This window comes from Talpa occidentalis, unplaced genomic scaffold (assembly GCF_014898055.3).
Source record: "Talpa occidentalis isolate TD23 unplaced genomic scaffold, MPIMG_talOcc4v2.1 talOcc4.4, whole genome shotgun sequence".
Lineage (NCBI taxonomy): Eukaryota > Metazoa > Chordata > Mammalia > Eulipotyphla > Talpidae > Talpa > Talpa occidentalis.
In genome coordinates, this window is record NW_023604295.1 from 144,951,784 (window position 1) to 144,966,596 (window position 14,813).

The 14,813-nt window shown below is 39.6% G+C and overlaps 1 protein-coding gene across 9 annotated transcripts in view; it reads left to right on the plus strand.

The window, feature by feature from the left end:
* Positions 1 to 304: 304 nt before the first annotated feature.
* The window catches only part of HMBOX1 (homeobox containing 1), a 147,288-nt gene continuing 132,779 nt past the window's right edge, over positions 305 to 14,813 (plus strand). For 5 of the 9 annotated variants that reach the window (XM_054701090.1, XM_054701091.1, XM_054701092.1 and 2 more), the window contains exon 1: positions 306 to 479. The gene's annotated coding sequence lies outside the window, so the exon portion shown is untranslated. Of the gene's footprint in view, positions 480 to 14,813 lie in introns of all 9 variants that reach the window. The other 4 variants (XM_037526535.2, XM_054701088.1, XM_054701089.1 and 1 more) reach the window with 1 other exon arrangement.

Genomic DNA, 14,813 nt, shown 5'->3' on the forward strand with positions numbered 1-14,813 from the left:
GCTCCCCGTTCCCTCCACTCGGGCGGAAGGTTTGAATCCTGGAGGTGGGGTCTCGCGCCCGGAGTTGGGAGCCGCGCGGGGCGCGGGGCGCGGGCGGCGGGCCGGGAACTGTTGGGAAGTGCGTGCCGGGCGCCGGGCGCGCGGGGCCGGGCGGCAAGTTGGGGCGCCGGAGTCGCGGCGCCCCCGGGCCTGGGCGGCGGGGGCGGCACCCCGGCCGCGTCCCGTCGCCGGCGCGGCCCGCCCCCCGCGGTCCCCGCCCCGGCCCGGCGGCAGCGCCGGGGGAGGCGCGCGGCGCGCTCTGCGCATCCCGGGGCCGCGGGGAGGCGGCGAGGGAAAGTGTTAACATTTATCCCCGAGCTGTGTTTCGGCGACACCGGCGGGGCCGCTCGGAAAGGAGCCCTCCGCCCACCCTCACCCCCAAACAGGAGCTGGAGGTATCGCGACGTCTCGGGGTGAAATAGGCGAAACTGGACTTTCAGGTTCGGGGGCGCGGGGTGGGGGTCGGGGGGCCGGCTGGTGTCTGCGTCTCGGTGTGTGCACGGGAGACCCAGGGCACTGTGCGGTGTCTTGAGAGGGGACGACTTATTTTCGCAGAAGGAGAAAGTGTTGGGAATTATTTGGGGGCCGGGGGGCAGGCGCGGAGAGACGCTGCTGGTATTTTCCTTCTACTCCACCCTGTTCTGTCTCGCGTTTGTCTGAAAGCTGGTGTGGAAGAGAGAGGGAGCCCTGGCTGGGCGAAGGGGGGTGCAGCTGGCTTTGGAGAGAGAGTGCCAGGTAAAGTTGAAGGGTACCAAGTGATCGCTGTTTTTATTTACCCGGGAGCTCTCAGTCCCCTCCTGCAGCCTGCAGGGCGGAGGGGTGCGCCGGGATCGGCTCGCGCCTCGGCGCTCCTGCAGGTACAGACCCCTCTGCGCCTTCCCTTCCTCCTTCCTCCCCTGGCGTGTTGCATTTCTCGGCCTGGGTGGCTGTTTTGTCTCATGTGCCTATTTGTTTAGTTTGCGCTGATATGCTTATGCATTTTTGTGGTTTTAGTGTAAAAGAGATCATTAGATGAGAAAAACCTGCATTTGTCTTTATTTTGTCTTTATGCCACAGGTAATTGTCACATTAGGATTGCTATGCTTTGCCTTAAACTTATTTTAAAATTGCATCACTAAGTTCTTAGACCTCGTTGAATTCTGTTTGTAAGTCAATTTTGGAAAATTTGATATTTTTTTTCCCCCAAGCTTCAATTAGAGTTATAAAAGGAAAAGCATTGCAACATCTCTTGTTTCTCACAGTCTTTAATATTTAATAACATTACGCCAGGAGAATTTAAGATCATATATTGTATTTTGTACGCCCTTCAGTCCGAAATAAGTTTTTTAATGCTGTGGAGTTCTAAACAACTGAAGGAATTGAGATGATTTCTCTTTTGACTGTTGAATGTAAACTTATCATTTCTTGAACCTGTCAGTAAAGAACCTTAGATCCTCTAAAAACTGAAAGTCATATAGAGTATGTAATTTCATGATATATTTTATAACCTTTAATTTGAGTTTTCTGCACTTGGTCATTCACACAGATAAGCTGACTATAAGCTTGAGGTAGCATATATATTTAGATTGACCTGAATAGGAAAAAAAAAATTGATGTCTTCTAAATCCCCACTTTAGAATATAAAATATGTTAACACAAACCCGAGCCTTTCGTTTGTCATTGCAAAGATTTCCAGAATTATTTCTTTTAACCTTTTCTCTTAATCTTAAATATTACTTTGCAAAAATTGGGAAAAAAATCCTGTCTAACAATGCAATAGTTTTTTTTTTTTTTTGAGGGGGGCTGAAATATATTCAGTTAGAGTATTCTAGAATGAAGAAACTAAAATGTTAAGAGTTGGGAAATAGAATTTTCTCTTCACATCCTCTCCTTAAATTTTCTTTTTGTTTTTTTTTCTCCTATGGAAATGCAAAGTTACTGGAAACAGCTTTCATTAAACTTTTTCTAACTAGCAGTCTGGTTGAAGTCATTACAGGTAAACCAAGAATATTCCTTGCATTCACAGGGGTGATTCTGTTGCATTTTAAGCACTGGGCATTAAAATGATGCAAAGCCCTTGCTGCAGGTTAAAGCATAAAACATCTTTAGCAAGTGGAAGTCATATGTTTTATGAATAAAGTAGAAAATCAGGGCACTGGTGCCTGTCCAGCTTAAAAATTTCATCCCGTAACTGTGAAAGACACATTTATTTTAATATGATTGCTTCTAAAAATGTTGACTCTATTATGGGAAGTTGAAAATCCAAACTGTTTTTAACCAATCTGTTGCTAGCTTAGTGTACCGCATACTGTGAACAGCATTCGCGGTTGCGAATATGCACCGAGGAGCCTTTAGGGGTCAGCTTTATGTGGAATGTCTTTAGTGAGCATTCATTTTCATGCTGTATGAACAGATTTCAGCGTCACCAATAGAAAGATAATAGCTCAGTATTAGCAATTTATTGCAAAAAAATCTTTAATCATTGAAAAATAGAGCCAACTAATTTTTGTGACAGGTATTGATTGGAAAGGCATTGCTTGTTTGACATTGGGAATGTGGTGAGCATTGGGAATATGCCGAATGTGATTGTTTTGGGTCTTTTGTGTTAGTCCAGTCCAACTTTTAATGTTTCGGATGGCTTCTGTGTTTCTTTTAAAATAATATTTGATTTTTCTGTTCTTTTCATTGCAGTTCTTTTATTATTTTTGTATGCAGATGTCCACACTTGCATTATTGCTTTTGGGAATTAGAAATTTATCCTGGCTGTCATTTTTCATAAATGAAAGTTGGACTACCAGTTAACTTTTAAAAATGTGACCCTTTACCAATAAGTAAATGAAAGTGTCTGGTGAAAATGTGTTGGATTTGCGTGTTTGTTTTGTGAACATGCCTATGTAGATTATTTGGCTTCCAGAATAATTCTGGAACTCTGCTATTTAGTTAGATGTTTTCCTTCTTCACTGTTACTTTTTACTTTACAGATTAGTGGAACTTTATAAGAAGCATGTTATGAGTAGAAATCACATTTGTTTTTTAGAGTGTCATATGTACATTTACACATGTGCTCACACATTTAAAGCACTTTTATGTCTGTTTACCTATGAAGTTGCGATTTATTTATCAGACATGCAACCCATAAAAAAGAAATCTGAACCACAAATAACAGGAGACCAAACAGTGGTTCCCGCTGAAAACCAAAGAGGAGCCACCACCACACGCTGACCGCATGAGAGAAGCTGGGAGATGTTTTCATTGTCCTTATAATTCATTATTTTCACATTCTGCCAAAACCTAGTTTCTTCAAAATGGAAGCTGTTAGTCGTGAAATTTTTCTCAAAATGGTATTAAATATGTGACTTAGAATCCAGGGGACAGCTTTCCCCCCAGATGACCCCTCCTCATCTTAGGGCTCCAGGTGATTATGATGTAAAACTTTTTAGTGAGAGTTTATTTAAACATAATCTAATGCTTTAGATAACTTGTTTTCCTTAATCTTAGATGTAACAAGTTGGATATTTACTCTAACTTCTTGGACACTTTCCAAGAGGATTTAGTTACTGGAAGGCCCTGGCTTTAGCATAGTTTTACTTTTTCACAGTGGTAACAAGGTTATAGTTACAGTAAGTTTTTCTAGTGGTTATTACCTCAGTGCAGTATTTTGCAGATCCTTGACTTAGGCTGTAAGGATGATATTATTTCTTTGTTTTTTGTTTGTTTTGTACATTTGCAAACAAAAGGAGAAACAAGCACAGTAGCTTAGTTTGAAGTGATGAGTTATTTTACTTTCTTGAATCTTAGAACAGATCGGTGGCCCAGACCCCTCTTAATAAGTGATAGAATTATTCTAATCCATTCAGAAGACATTTAGATTTTTCAAAGCTTAAGTTGCTGACTATTAACTTCTACATACCAGTTGTATTCTCTGTCCACTTATGTTCAGTGATGGTCTGCGTGTAGTTTATTGAAAACATTTAGTATTTCTCTTTACTGCGTATGTTGTAAACAACTAGTATGGGGTGCCAAGTGCAGTATCTTAATGTATGTCGTCACATCTTCCATAGAGAGAAAGGCTACTACTGCTAGATGCGACTGCTGCTAAAATGAGAATGACTAAAGACTAGACCTGTCTGCTTTATGATTGTGCTAATGTAGTATAGTATCACTGACATGCGAAGCTGTTGGGCCTTGGAGTCTTCTTCCTCACTCCCCATCAAACTGTGAAGTCAAGTTGATTTATACCTTTGTATCTGCCCTCTTTTTATTCTGTCGCTGTTCCCTTATTTTGGGCCATCAGTCTCTTAACTAATCTTCTGCTTTTAGTTTTTTTCCTTAGTCATTCTTCATGGCTACCTAAAATAAAATGCAAATTTTTTTTTGTCAGCCATACTTTACCAGTAGCCCTTCAGTGGTTCTTTAATCCTTTCATATAAATCAAAATTGTCATATTATTTGAGGCTAAATCCTCAAATGGCTCTGCTACTTACTGGCTGTGTGACCTTGGGCAAGTCACTTAATCTGTCTGTGCCTCAGTTTCTCATCAGCAGAATGGGAATAAATAGTCCTCATAGGATTATCATGGACCCTCAAAATGCCTCTGGCACCTCATAAATATTAACTCTTATCATTATCATGTTATACTATATGTTTTATGTTCTGGTTTCTGCCTTATATTTTATCACTACAGATTCTTTCCCTAGTTAAGATTTAATTGTGAACTTTATAGCATACTGTTGTATTGAAAAATGATAACATATTCTGTTACTCTGGCTTCTACTTTTTTTCTCCAAAATAAAGAGTAATATTACTTAAATTACTGCCTAATTCAGGCTACAGTTTTAAAATTCAGTCTCCTAACCTGTTAATAAATTTTATGTTTCTAACCTAGATTTCCCCTTGCTAATCCAACTTTTCATATCTTCTCACCTAACTCATTAAAGACTTTTTAACTTTGTGTAGGTTTACTTTTTCCCGCCGATCTGAGTTTTAGCTCTATTTCAGGTGATACGTTTTCTTTGCATTGCTATTGTATGATCTGGAAGCCACTTTAGTCAGACATTTATTTATATACTAATGCTCATACTTGGGGCTAGGAGGCTGGTACATTTCCCATGTTTCACTTGGTTTTCCAAAATGGTAGGTGGTGTGTGTGTGTGTGTGTGGTGGGGGGGGTGATTTATGTCTACATCTCATTTCTCTAAAGGAGGAAAAGTTCCTGAGTTTACCAAACAGCCTAAATCTATTATATCAAGGTAGCAGGATGATGACTAAGGTATCAGTCCAAGCTGTGGAATATAATTCCTGTAGGAGACTACAATGACTAGTTGTAACCAAGAATTTGGCAGCATTTGACTTCATGGACCAGAGTTGTTCATTGTGGAAAACTTGAAAGGCGCTCATCTGAGTATTACCTTATTTGCTTGAAAATCCATATTCTGGGGTCAAAGATAGCCTGTGTTTAGTGTTACTAATAGCGGTTTAGGAGCACTCAAAACTAGAATGGTTGCTGCATGCTGTGTTGTCTGAGGAACAACTCTCCGAGAAGATAGCTTGATCTCATTTGTCTGGAGTACTGTGTCATGCTTTTCAATAAACTTATTTTCCTCCAGAGGTAGTTGGTGTAAGGTTGCATATAAATTTCTTCGAGACTTTTAAAAGTCTACATTGTACAAAGATGAAAAATGAGGTAAGAATTATATAAAATAAAATATTAAAAAAAAGTTCCTTCCTTTTAATAAAGGAGAATAATTTTTTAAAAATATGTTGCCTGTATTTCAGTGCAACACAGGCACCAGCCAACCTGATCTTTTTGTCTAAAATAAGTAATGACTTAATGAACACAGTTATTAGTTACTTTGAATTTTGAGCTCTATTTTCTGAAATAGATGGTCTTAGTCGTCAGCCTACCAACTAGGTATCTTCACTCTTACTGACCATGATAAGTGTGCGCGTAGCAACTGAGTAGGGCTCTGTTTTCTAGTCTGCTGAATAGGGGGTTTAAGTTAATTTGTGTGTGTGTATATATGGCATTTTTATTATCATTAGGTAAACCTGTGAGTTGTTTCTTTGCTTATTCAGTTTTTATTTTTAAATATAGATTCACAGGATATTGCAAATAGTAGAGAGGGCCTGGCCCCTTTTACCCAGTTTCCCTTAATGGGCACAGCTTACATCATTTTAGTACAGTATTAAAGTCAGACAGCTGATTGTACAGTGTGTGCTTCCAGTTCTCTGCTCTTTGTCACATGTTTGCATTCTGTAACCACCACCAAAGTCAAGATACAAAACTAGTCTATCATCATGGAGATTGAGTAGTTCCCTACTTACTCATATATAAGGTCACACAGGAGAAATATACAAGCTATGGGACTGGTAATTCCTCTCATTTCCCTTTTATAGTGGTCCAGAGATTCTTTTTGCACATCTTGAAATTTAATGGAAAATTCCAATTTAAAAATTGGCAAGCTTTATTTAAATCAGGAATTGTAATATTAGTACCAATGAAACTTTTCTAGCAAAAGTTAAGGATAACATTGAAAATTTCTGTTAAAATATGTAAGATTTAAATGATTTCAGGGCTTATGAGATATATTTTCATGTCAGACAGGAAATACAATTAAGTGAACAAAATTGTAGTTATTTTGACATTAGTTTGGTCTTTGACATGTTAAAGCAAATGTGTCAGGTTAATTGATTGTGAGCACCTCTCAGTTTTATTTTGGATTTGTTGTAAGGAAACTTTTTTCAAAAAAAGTCAGTTCAAAGATTGTTTTCAGAGAAAGGATCTTTAGAGGAAATAAAGGGGTTCTAGATACTTATGTTAGTTGTAGATTCAAGAAAAGACCATCACTTTACCGGGCTAGTTCCGGTGGGCTGTGTGAGCATAGAGCCGCCTCAGAGATGAGGCTGTTCATCCCGCATGCTGCTGACTGTTGCACATCAGCTAGCAAAGGTCTGCTTTAAATAGCCCGACAAACTATTTTCAAATATGTTAACAAAACAGATATATCCTGTGACTTTTTTTTATTTGTCAACACTGATAATTTGCTTTGAAAAGACAAATTATAACTTCATTTGTTCCATTGATAAGAATATGATAAATACTGGCATACTTCCTGATAAATCAGATTCATGTTTAGAGAGCTTTTTGGCGACCTGGGATTTCACTTCTTCCTGGCATAGTCTGTGTGTTTTTCTCTTTGGATTTCTCTGTCACCGGCTTTTTATTTATTTTGTTGTAAATTCTAAAAAAAAAAATTGTAATGCTTTAATCAGGAATTGTTTGGCTTTAAGGAGAGTTCATTGGGCTCTAACTTTTGGGGATGGTAAAGAACAGCTGACTTTGTATGAACAGCACAACCATCAGGAATCTGAGAAACTAGTCTCCGGCTCTCATTCTGGGGAATAAATATGGTGTCTTGTCTCAACTTCTTGTTCCATGTCTGCTTCATCTACTGTTCCCACTTCTCACTTCCACTTCTCTTTGCTCTGCTTTGTCATGGCGTCTGCTTCCCCATAGCTTTGATTTGCAGGTGATTTTGCCAGACTGTTCTTTCAACTAAGGAAAGGTAGTGACTGTGTTCTTTTAGTTTGACCAAGAATCTGAATGCTTGGCCGTGAGGTGCTAGATGTCTATGCCTATCCCAAGACCTTTGAGGGTGAGGTTCGGGGAGTGTCACCTTTTCTATAAGGCTAATACTTTTGGGTACTCTACAGGAAGAGAATTCTCCCAGAGCAGTTGAATAGGGTGCTTAGTAAAACTTGGCGACTCTAGCAGTGCATGTCAAAGAACTCTGTGGGATACAAAGATAAGTTAGATTTGATTCTTTTGTTCAAGGATCAAATAATATGCAGGAAATGGCAAAAGTCTCACTATAATTTAATGTTAGCTTTTTTTTTTTAATTCTCATAGCTGCCTAGGAAGAAGTTTTTTTTTTTTTTTTTTGATTTAAGATTATTTATGCATACAAGAGCTGGGGTATTGCCAGAGATGCGGCGGGCTGAGAGGATTCACCAGAGACAGAGCGGGGAACAGAACAGGCAGACAGACTCAAATACCCTGCTGAGGGGAGCAGTGGGTGAGACAGGAGAGGTCTGCTGCACCATGTGGGTTTCCTCTCTGGCCAGCTGGGAATGGAACTCGTGCTGCAGAGACTGCAGATTGCTTCATAATGCGGCGCTTACAGGGAGGCCCAGTGTTAGTTTTTTATGTCAGTCACCTTAGAGACAAGCCATAAAGATGACAAAGCAGAAAGATAGACCTAGCCAGGATTAAGGAACAAGGGCTGCAGGGACCACTGGAGACATGGATGTTTTGTCTCTACAATTAGATTCACACCTAAGATCTATTCTGGATCTGAATTGCTGCTATCAAGGAGTATCCTTTGTTGAATTAAGAGGCTCCTTTTTTTTTCTTCAGCACTATCTTATATCAAGTAGACAACCTTTGTCATATCATTGGAGTCAAGAGGCATCTTAGGAGAACGCAATCCATCCCTATTCCAGAAACTGGAACATTCTTTTTTTTTAAAGATTTATTTATTTATGCATGCAAGAACTGGGTACAGGCCAGAGGTATGGGGGGGGGGGGAGTTGAGAAGATTCACCGGAGACAGAGAGGGGAACAGAACAGGCGGCTCTACAGAGATACACTGCTGAGGGGAGCAGTGGGCAAGACAGGAGAGGTCTGGTGCACCATGTGGGTAGCTCCCTGGCTGGGGATTGAACTCGAGTCACAGAGGCTGTGGCTAGCTTCACAGTGCTATGCTTAATCCCTTGTCCCACCAGAGAGGCCCCAGGAACTGGAACATTCTAATAGGCACTCGTGACCACTATTCTTTTGGAAAATGGTTCTCATCCTTGACAAGCTTTTGCAGTAAATCAGGGCAAACGCAGGACATTCATGCCTTCTTGCTTTGGATGATGAATCTGTAGTATTGAGCATCTTCTATACAACATGAGAACTGACATTGGGTCAGTCCAGTGTCTGGCTGACACCATATTTTATGTTTTGCAGAAGCTCCACGATGTTAGGGAAAGGTAGTGGAACTTCCCCGCCTCTGCGTCAGTATTGGAATTGATACAGATTTCAGACAAAGCCAAATCTTAATTACGTATCCAAACCAAGACTGAGATTTTAGAAAGAAGCATAAATCAAGCATAGGCAGTTAAAGAACTCAGATTACAAAGCCAAAAAACATAGAGCTGGTAGTTAAAGAGTTATAACACTTAGGATGCAACATAGGAAAGCAGTGGATGTTAACTTTTGTGCGAAAGAATTGCCTGGGGGAAGTATTAACATTTATAGTGTCTTGAGCTCCACTCCCTGATTCCTACTATCTTGGGCCCAGGCATATACATCCTTCCTGAGCATACCAGATAATTTGAATTGATGTAATACTTAGAACATCTGGAAAATGCACAGAAAATACAGCATACTATCCATTGAGAACCTGTTAATGTGCTTGGCCCTGTGGCTGGTGCTTGGTGATCTTACAAACCTGTTTGTAACTTGCGATGTTTCCTCCTGGACCATGCTTGCCTTATGTTGAACACTGCACATTCATCCTTTATGATTGCTTGTGTCACTGAGTTGTGACATGGGGTGTGTTTTGGTTAAGCGTGGTGTTTTTTGTAGATGTTGTACTTCGTAGTATAATGCTGCAAACATCTGTCTTTCATGGCTAGATAGTAGTTCATTTTCTTAAACTTTTATATTCTCACATATCTCTTAGGGCATTCTTTTTTCCTCCCCTTTTCACAGTAAGTTTTCCCTTGTTCTACTTCCCTGCATCTGTTTAGCAAGATTTCCCCCACCATCATGTACTTTGGTGTAACCACCATCTCTTGAACCATTGTCCTTACAGATAAATCTTCCGCATCTTTTTTCATTTCTGTTCTCATTTTCCTTGGCCTTAATTAATCCTAGTGTATTGAGTTTTGATGACATGGACTTTGACGCCTCACTTTCGTACGTGCAGATTTGACCTCCAGCGGCTTATTCTCTTACTTTGTGTGAACCTTGCTCTGTCTCAGTTTCTCCTTCTGTAAATTGGGGATCTGTGACATGGAGGTAGTGCCGCTGTCATGGAGTCGGGAGCACGAGACGGTATTTTTAAAGTGCTTAGAATATTGGGTGGAACGCCTTTTAATTTTATTTTCAGTTGGCCTGTGCTTGTTTCCGCGGTACCTCTCTCTTGAATCACTAGAATTTTCATATGTTGCAAGTCATCCCTTCTTGGCTAACTTGTTTTTTGTTCATTGATTTGTTTTTTTCTCAGTTTTCCTTTTGTAGGCCTTAGTTGCATTTGAAGTAAACGCCTGTTTCCACCTAGCTAAAACTCTTTCTTTCCCGGCCGTTTCTCCCTCCACTATCCTTTCCTTGCTAAATTTACCTCTGGTCTTACAGGTCTTAGATTTAAAAGCTTTAAAATCGCTCTTTCAGTACTTACCTTTCCGAATTTGTCTCCCTCCTCCCCTGTCTCACTCATCGTACTTGTCCTGCTGACTCTTTCGGCATCACGGCTTTGGCCACTGCCCTCCTCGCCATATCAGTCATCGCGCGTCGCCCGCAGCTGGGTTGGCTGCAGCCATCAGACGGGCCTTCCTGCCCCTTCCCTTCTCTAGTCCATGGCACGGTTTTTATCAGACACTTGCATCAGGCATTCAAAAATTTATGAAGCCTTAGTTCGAATTGTGTTATAGTCCAATTTTTAATCCCGCTGCCTTTTTAAAGTTCTCTAATATTTTTTTCCTCCTTTGCTAGCATCCTATTTTGTTATTTCTAAAGATGTTTTCTCTACTACATTCTCTACTACATTCAAATAAATTACCTTTCTTTCCGCTGTATGTTTTCTTGGTATTTATTTCTTGATATTTGCTGCTTTCCTCACTTAATAATGTTTGTAATCCCTATCTTGCCGCTTAAAACTTTAATAAAGCCCATTTAAGCCCTTCTCTGTCTGAGGAGATGCTTTCCAGCGGAACCCAACACATTTGGAACATTTACTGCACGTGTAAGCTGCCCTTATGGACTTAGTCATAGAAGTTACTTACTCATAGAAGTTACTTACTCAGTACATGTGTGTACATGGAGACGTGCATGTGCATGTAGGTATGTATTTGTAAGATCTGTCACATTTTAATTATTTAGGTTTTCATTTCAGGTGTATGAATTACATTCCTTGTTCAAGTATAAGGCCCATGAGTCTCCTATCTCCCTTCGTATTTTCCCCTACCTGTTTAATTTCATGGTTTGTTTCTTACTTAGCTCACCAGTTTTGATTTCGTATTATGTAAATAAGACATAGGCCTAGGCTTAGGGAACTCAAAGTTTGCTTTTGATAGAATCTGAAGGAGTATTTAACTCTGAAGAACAGGTCTCAGTATTGTGCCTGTTATTCTTCGTAAGTAATTTCTCTGATCCACCACAAAATTAGTAACTAGTAGGTTCCCCAGTCTGAATTTTTTACAAATATTTGGCTTTGTAATGCTGGTACCAATGACAATGGTTAAAAATAGACTGTGATAATAGGTAAGAATTTTAGCTTTATTATCTTCTGAGCGTAAGCTCACTTCTCTTCATTTACCAGGACTGCAGGAGTTCTAGGCATTTAAAAATTACAATTATAAAGTTATTACACAGAAAAGACTCCAAGCGATAAAAAAGTATATATAAAATAGCAAGTGTAGCTTCCCTCCAGCCCCCTTCCAGTACTTTCTACCTGGTGTTCTCATCTATTGCTCATAAAACCCAAACTTGGTAGAAGCTTAAAGCAACAACAATCATTGTATTACTCTCTCTTAGGGATCTGGGAGTTGACTTAGTTAAAAAGTTCCCACTGACATTGGAGTAACCTGAAGGCTGGCTCACTAACAGGTCTGATGCCCAAGTTGGGAGAACTAAGCAATGAAGACTGGGGCGGCAACACCTCTTTTTCTAGGCACCTCTCTCAGTCTCTGGTCTCTCCAGTATAGTGGCTGCAGGGTCACTGGACTTATTGCATGGTACCTGTGGGGTCCCAAAAGCAGGTGTCCTGAGAGAAGAAAAAGCCAGGCTTGTCACTGTATTCCTGACTGCACAGTTTGCGTCTGCTGCACTCTATAAGGAGGCAGTATACTGGCCTGCCCGAGATCAGGAACAGGGAGTATAGACTGTACCTCTCGATATGTGGAGTGGCAGGGTTCTGGAAGAGCATGTGTGAAAGGAATATTGTTGTCGCAATTGTGGCAAATACTGACATCAAAAATAAATGCTGTTAATAATTTGGTTTACTATCAAAACTTTTTCTTTGCATGTACAAATCATTTCCCCAGATACCTGCTCATACACTTGTATCCTACTCTAATGGTGTCAGTATATAAAACCTCACCTTATTTATTTTGCATATCATGAATGAGTGAACTATAATTTTCTATAACCAGTTCTCCTAATAGTAGATAGTTAAGCTTTCTGGAATCGATGTGTAGGAACCTTTCTTGACTGCTGTGAGATGGACCTGCCGCAAATACCGCGGTGGATGGGACTACATAGGTTTTCTTCTATTGTTGCTCTTCTAGCCATCTGAAAATTAATGCTTAAATTTCTTTTTTTCTTTCTTAAAGATTTTATTTATTTATTTATACAAGCACTGGGTACAGTCAGAAGCGCGGGAGGGTGAGAGAATTTACCAGAGCCAGAGCGGGGAGCAGAGCAGGCAGACAGACGGAGGAGACTGATGAGGGGAGCAACGGGCACAGCAGGAGAGGTCTGTCGCACCATGTGGGACCCTCGCCCGTCGGCCTGGGATAGAACTGGCGCTGAAGAGGCTGTGGGAAGCTTCACAACCCAGCGCTCAGCCGCTGCACCACTGGAGAGGCCCTCATGCTTAAATTTCTTTTCTTCTCTTTTTTGGATTTTTTCTTCTCCTCGCTATCACCTACTGATAACCCTATGGTTTTGTCTTGATATGAGAAAAGATGTGGAAGAAATGAGACTATAATCACATACAAACTGAAAGTCTTCAATTTGGCACTTTGTTTTCTTTTTTCTTTTTTCCTGTAAAGTATAGAAAAGCCATCTTAAATAACTTAGTTTAAGCTATTAAGTTCATCAACTAATCAAAAATTTGGTCATAGTAAAAGTAATAGCTGATTACTTGAACATTTTACTTTAAATGAAAAGATACAAAGATACAAATATGCATGTATTCATCAATTTTTTGCTATAAGCAGTGGTACTTAATTGGGATGATTTTACACCATTGGGCTATTTGGCAATGTTTGGAGACATTTTTGATTGTCACTGCTGAGTAGGGATGCAGTTATCTAGAGGGTAAGAGAGAAGTTGGGGTGCTGTTAATCGCTGTTCAGCTCCCAGGACAGAGTTGCATCCACCCTCCTCCACCACCTTTGAACAAAGAATTCTGTAGTCCAGAATGTCCATGGTGTCTGGGGAAATTCTGATCGGGAGGTCAAGGCCTTTTCTTGGTGTATGAATCCATAGATTGGCTCTTTGCCCCATACTTTCATATGTAAACCTTGCCCATACTGTATCACTTAAAAGTTCAGGTATTGGTTTCTTCAAATGGAAGGAGACCCTGAAGACACTTAATCATTGTGTTAAACCTTTTTTTTTTTTAATTTTTTTTCATTGTGTTAAATCTTATTATAATTTCTCTCCAGATTTTTTTTATGATAGTCTCACCCACTCCTAGTTCAGTAGTGTTTCCTTTTTAAAGGAAATCATTTATGCCAAAACAGTTCATCTATTTTTTCAATTTAATATTCCTAGAAACAGTTCTTCATACTCATTTTGTTGATTTATATGATAAGTAATTAAATTTCACAATTGCACAAACAACTTTTACAAATGGTCAGGAAACAAACCAGCCTACACCTGATTGGAGTGTATGCTGTGATAGCTTCAACATCCCCTGTCAGTTTGTTTTAGAAGGTGAATCTAGAGAGTGTTGGTTGCTTGTAATAGTAGGTTCATTGGAAGTTGGCTGAGAGCTTCTATATGAGCAATAAGGAACTGAAGGATGTTTTTGAAAATTAATTGTTCTCAAGGTAAGTTCACTGAAAACTATAAAACTACTTAAACAAGTGACTAACCCTCTCCCCCCACCACACACACACAGAGCAAAAACAGACAAAAATATCTACCAGCAAATGAGAATATTACTGAATACATTACAGTTGAGTTTCATCTTGCCACACATTGGTAGGATTTGTGAGAAAGGACAGAGAGGATGCTAATGCTAGCCTTTGGAAGAGAATAAATGTTTCTTCTCTCTTGATTTATATGCTCCCACGGTAGGATTTTAGTGATCTTTGTGTATTTGGGAAGCTATTCAGTTACTTTCCTGGATTCTAGTCCCTCTCATAAAATAATAATAATAATAATAATAATAATTTTTTATATATATATAGAGAGAGAAAGACAGAGAGAGATTGAGAGATTTTATTTGTTTCAAAGACTATCCTTTTAACAACTATTTTAAGCAGGCTAAATTCCATGATATGTGTATTTCTGGATTACCTTCCTCTAGACCTTTGCGTGTTAAACCCCATCAGCCAGTCTCCTGCCTTTTATTATTACATTTCTTAATATGTCTTTAAAGTATTTAAACCCAGCACCTTGGTTTTCACTAGTTAATTAAAGACTAGATGCTAACACATTTCCAATCTTTGTATTACTAGCACTTTTTTTCAGCTTTGATTATATGAATTTTTGGAATATATGTATAATTTGGCCTACATGAGCTGTGCAGGCTGATTCATTGCCTAATAAAAATAGTTGTTATTTAGAATTTAAT